Source organism: Panthera pardus, unplaced genomic scaffold (genome assembly GCF_024362965.1).
Source record: "Panthera pardus isolate Hobbes unplaced genomic scaffold, ASM2436296v1 HiC_scaffold_10, whole genome shotgun sequence".
Taxonomy (NCBI): Eukaryota; Metazoa; Chordata; class Mammalia; order Carnivora; family Felidae; genus Panthera; species Panthera pardus.
The window spans coordinates 33617737-33623648 of record NW_026526655.1 but is presented as its reverse complement, the minus strand read 5'-3'; positions in this window follow the sequence as shown (position 1 = coordinate 33623648).

The window sequence follows — 5912 nt, the reverse complement described above, 5'->3', positions numbered from 1 at the left end:
CACTTCCATTTCATTATTCAATAAAATTTCTTGAGATATTCAATACTTTATTGTAAAATAGGCTTCGTGTTAGATGATTTTGCACAGATTTAGGCTTATGTAAGTGTTCTGAGCATGTTTAAGGTAGGCTGGGCCAACTGGTGATGTTCAGTAGGTTAGATATGTTAGTTGCATTTTTAACTTATAAAATTTTCAACTTACAATGAGTCTATTGGGACTTAACCTCATCGTAAGTTGAGGAAGATCTGTATATGCATCACAATTCACTCTCCCTCCATTGCCTATGGGAGACATAACTGATCAGCCATGGAACTCCTTTTTGCTAGGCCACAACTCTGCAGAATTATTCTCAATCAAGTGTTCTAGGAAGCCACTACCAACTGATTGGATTTAGTACCGAATAAAAAACCTGTTTGCCATCCCTATGTTCTTATATGGAATTATCTCCAAAGAATATACAAGGGGTTCTGACTCCAGTCTCCTCTCTCTCCACCCTGAGAGATTAGTGAAAGCTTACAATAGCATGGCCAAAGAACCATTTGCGGTTCAGCTTGGAATCTTCTTGCAGGTTCTAGAATCTATAGACCTAGTGTCCCACATTGTTTTAAGCCACCCCACCCTGTTACTAATCACAAAAAGTTGTGATTTTCTTCCTTAAAATATGCCCTACAATGCTTGCTGCCTGTTCTGCTAACTAATGAAAATGGCAGTGTGGTACTTCATAAAATTTAACACTCTCACCAAGTGTTCTGTGTCTTAATTCTCTTGGTCTTTAATCAGAGTGTGCGATCCTCTGTTAGGAAGGATAAGAATCACTTCCTGCTTAGAACTGAAGCTGAAAATGTATCCCTTATTTCAGGGTAGCTTGAAATTTTTTGTGCTATACCATCAAGCTCCCCCTGGGGAAAAGTAACTCAGGGTATTACTATTTAATCATGCCAAGCCCAGTAACATATAGGCTTATTGGAGCATGTCTTATTTTCCCTTGCTAGGCTGTGAGCCTCCTGAGCCCAGGGACTGTACTATTTATGTATCCCAATTATACCATCTTATATCAAAACATTCATACAGAAGGTGCTCAATAATTTTTTTCAGAAAGGGGCTCAAAGGGGAGAGAATTCTTTTACAGTACTGGGTTACATCTCCATTGTAATCTGTTGTGACTCTTGGATCTGAGGAAGGATTAAAAGAATTTTGTTTCTATAAATATTAACCTCCTCATCTCCATCCCCAAGAATCCCTGATATTCAAGGAATTCCTCAGCCTAAAAAATAAATAACCTTTCATTTGCTTCATCTATGGTTCTCAATGCTGGCTGAACATTAGACTCACCTGGAGAGCTCCTAAAAATCATAGTACCAGGGCTCTAGCTCAGAATAATTTAAGCAGATTCTGTGGGGGTGAGGGCACTGGCACATCATCTCTCCTAGTTTGTGCAACAGCCCCACAGGATAGGTGCTATTATTCCCATTTTCCAGGTGAGAAAACTGAGGTTCTGGGAGGGTAGGAATTTTCCCATTACACATCTAATAGGAGATAGAACAAGACTGGTCCCCAAATAGCTCCCAAATGTGTGATGTTTTTGATAAGTGCCCTCCTTAACATATTTTAACAACATGTGAGGTAGTGCCACTGAAAGCCCTTGCCCAGCTAAGCTGTGGACAAGCTGGCATCAGATACAGAGAGCCATTCATCCACACACAGCAGCAGGAGAGGACCTTCACTTGCCCAAGCAGAGCAGGCACAAACCTTAACTGTCTCTGAATTGTGAACTGTCCTGTTACATCTCAGCACCATGACCAGGATGACTGTTTTCTCTTGAGAAACCATAAAGTTAGGGCAGCACAAATACTAGGGCTGGATGGCCAGCCAAAAGTCAACATCTTTTGTAAATATTCTTGAAGTTTGAACATTTTTAGTTCCTGAATGATGCTGCTATGTATTTAGATTTCAGTGAGTGTAAGTGCATGGGATAAGGTTTGATTTTTAACAAGATAAGATGATTTAAATGGATTGATATGGGTAAACGAAAAGTGAGAACAGCTTGCCTTCTTTCTCATCCCTACTTCGGTACTTTCACTTGATATATTCCCTAGACAAAACAAGAAAACTCAAAGCAACTCTCAAGAAGACTAAAGAATTTCCTCTAAGAATGCCCATCTTTATTAAAGAATTTAATAAACTTTTTTCCCCCAAATGTTTCACAAATGGCTACTTTTTCCTGCTATTCTGAAGCTACTGAGACATCTTGGGGTGGGCAGAGTCGCCGCCAGACTCCCCGGGTTATAGTGGAGGCAAACTTCTTTCCCCAGCTTGTGGCTGACTGGGGACAAGCCTTCCACAATATGGATTTCGTTGTTTGAACTCCCTCAGCTCAGCAACGCCCCTTGTCAGAGCGCAGAGCCTATAGTTATATCACAGATCAGCCCAGGAAACAGCTAGTCATGAATCACAGAGGCTCATGGATTTCTGCCGAACAAAGAACTTCAGCTCTGGGAAACTTTCTGGCTCAGACTTTCTCTCTCTCCCAGTGGTAAGGCAGGTAATTTCCAACCATCCTGTAGAAAACCAGTGCAAGGATCACACAAGGCAGGTGTATTCAACCCAGCCATGGCTTTATCTTCTCACAACCACAAATGCTATTTTTCATACCAGCTGCATCCCAAACCCTGAGTTAAGATGGTGATTAGTGGTGGTGGTGGGCGTCTCAGTAGGAGCTTTCTTAAGAAGAAAGGGCTTTGATTGAGCCAATGAAAGCTGTTGCCAGGGAACCAGATGCCATGAACAGGCCACTCCAGCAGCGCAAGAATACAAACCGGGAGTGCTGGACTGAGCATTAAGTGTACTTGGCAGCCGAGTCCTACAAGGCCTGTTAACCCTTTGTGCACCTATGTCTAGACAGTGAATCAGGAGAAGGATTATTGTAAAATCTTAAAAGCCACTCCTGCTCTCAGTATCTCCCATTGGAAGGCATTATTGCAAAGATGTCCTCCCTGCTTGACTAACAACTCCTCCGGGACACCTGCTTTAGAGTAGGTTGGCATCAGAGGTGGGCATGACCGAGGGCTGGCTATGAGCATGAGGTTCTACAGACGGCACTGCTCATATCTGACCACACTTGTTACATATGACACGATCCAACTTGTGATAGAGTTTTATCTGGTCTTTTGGCCCCTGGGGAAGGAATTCTGCTGCCTCAGGTGAGTCTGTTCTGTGAGATGAGAAGGAAATACTTCTCTTCTTCCTTAAATGTATACTTACAGAGTAAGCTGCTAGAAGTTGGCAGCCTCTTCCCCATTTTAAGCCTGTTGCTTGGAGGAGCGTGGGCACAGCCTGGCTCTCAGGAAAATGGGGGAGCAGGCAAAGCTGCTGTGGATGGATCTCCCAACCTACCTCCCAAGGGATGCTGTCCTCAGTCTTGCCCCACTTTTTCTCCCGTTTTCCCTCATTCTTCCCCCATCCATCCCAAATTCAGACATCCACTCTGGGTCCCATTCCTACACAGTGTGGTTAATTCAATCTCTACAGAGGGACTTGCATTTTAACTCCATTCTCAGGAAGACCTGACTTTCCCAAAGGAAACTATAAAAATTGAATAACAGGCAGGGAGGTCATCTGTGGGCTAGGGGCTCATGGGTTCACAAGATGACCTGTAGCAGTGCCTGGGCCTTGAGATGAAAGTTTTCCCGAACCCAGGCTCCCTGATGCCCTTTCCTCTTCCTCAGACTGTCAGTCCCAGCTTCCTGGGGCTGAGGGTGGGGACGATAAATCTGGACATCAAAACTTTACCACTGTGGGCAAATGGTGGGAAGAGAATTTGTGTATAGCTTGGGTTACACAATACATATGTCCCTGAAAAAAATATATGGTTTATACATCAAATTAATATTTCTCTAAAATTATTAGCAGATAGCTTACAATTTTTACTCTGTGGTGGTTATAAAGTATAAAAATTATTCTCATCACAGAGTTTAGAGAGTGAGCTGGAAGCCAGGTGACTGAGTAGTGTCTGTGCAGCCCAACAACTTAGACTTACTGTCTACTCCACATGAGACTCCTTACCATGAGGAAATGACTTGCAGAACATCATTTTGTACAGTAAAACCTCACTACTATGTGCTAATGGTGGAGAGAGAATTCATGTGTATTCTAAATTATGGAATGGAATTTTTGTTAAACGATAATTTCTATGCATTGAGCACATACTATATGCCAGACACTGCACTCAGTGCCTTACATAAATCATCTATTTGTTAACTGAATAAACACCATCATAACAATACTTGATGAGAATCAAAAGAAGAAATTTTCCTACAACGATACTAATGACATTGATAAAATATTTTATCTTCTTATTCTAATGTTCAAATTATCAGAATTCATATAGTTTCGATGAATGGCATCTCCTCTGAGATTATCCCTTTAGAATTAAAATCACCGCTACTCTCATCACCCTCCACAGGTTGGTTCCTATGAAGGTTTGTTACTTTTGTCCCCAGTGACTGAGCTGCTAGCCAGAACAGTGATTGATTTTCCCCATGTTATGAAAGATCCAAAAATGTGTGATTTTTGTTTCATCTCCAACTTACTATCTCCCCACCATAAATTTAAAAGCTTCAATTACTGTGAGTGCTCCTACTAATAAAATGAAGCCCTGAGCAAAAGCATAGTTAAGTATTTTAGACTCTCAAAGCAAACCCTTTAGAAAGATCTAAAATAAATAGATCTTCAGTCCCCTTCCTTCTGAACTAGGCAGGCCATGGGGTCATAATTTATACATAAAGAGAGAAAGGAAGCAGGAAGTCATCAGTTTCTCCCTTGCTATGATTCTTGAATATTCTTTATTGCCTTTTGTATTTTCTTCTTTCAAACCTGACCTGCACCACATGAGAAATTAGCCCCAGCCTCTGAGCAAGCCAAGTAACTTATCCTCAGCAGGTCTGTGCTTCTTCCAACAAACTTACAGGGCTGTATCTTACACACTGATTCTCTTCGTGCTCTTTTGGCACTTGAATACCAAGTTTTTGTTGGTCAGTCTTTGTCCTACAGCTCTAAGCTTTGTACTCTAGGCAAACTATAGCCTATTAAAACAGGCTTTGACCTAATTATCTTATTTTGTGTGTCTTTCCTACTGGCCCAAAGATCATTGCACACCTCTCTGGGCATATGAAAAAGCAAGCAACAAATTTTATGCAGCTCCTACGATATGTAAGGGTGCTATGGAAAGTACTAACAACCATAAGACATAGTCCTTACCTTCCAAAGACTTACAGTCTAGTTGAAAGTACAAAACACAAGCAAATGGAGACTTAACAATGCAAGGCGACGCTGATTGGCATCTACATAGCCTATATTTAAAAAAATCCTTTGTTTTCACTTTCTCTACAACTTGTCTTTGGTGCTTGTGGTAAATAACTATGGATGACTCTATCAACCTTCATTCTACTTTCCCTCTAGAACAAGAGGTCAAAAAGCTGAAAATGTGATTTCCAAGACTGTCCTGTAACTAGATTTTCAAGGTAAAGTGAGAAGAAGCAAGGTTGGGGAGATAGGAGTGTTTTGAGGCCTTCACAGAGCCAGACACAGATATGGTGTCCAGTCACCAGCTTTGTATCTGAAGAGGGCATTGTGCTGACCTCAGTCATAGCAGCTTCCTGACTGCTGGATTTTAACCATGATGTAGCTTCTCAGGAATAGTTGCTACTACTCTGTTGCAGAAATGGGATGAACAACAGGCTGAGATGAGGACTGAATTTGGACAAGATTCCACTTCACCTCTGGTTTGCTCTGTGGCTTTGTGCAAATCATTTAATCTCTCTGTGCACTGGTCTTTCCTCTTTGGGTAACAAGGGCAACATCAATGACTCTTCTTGTAGGCTGCCCCTGCAGGTGATTACAATTCCTGGAAAACA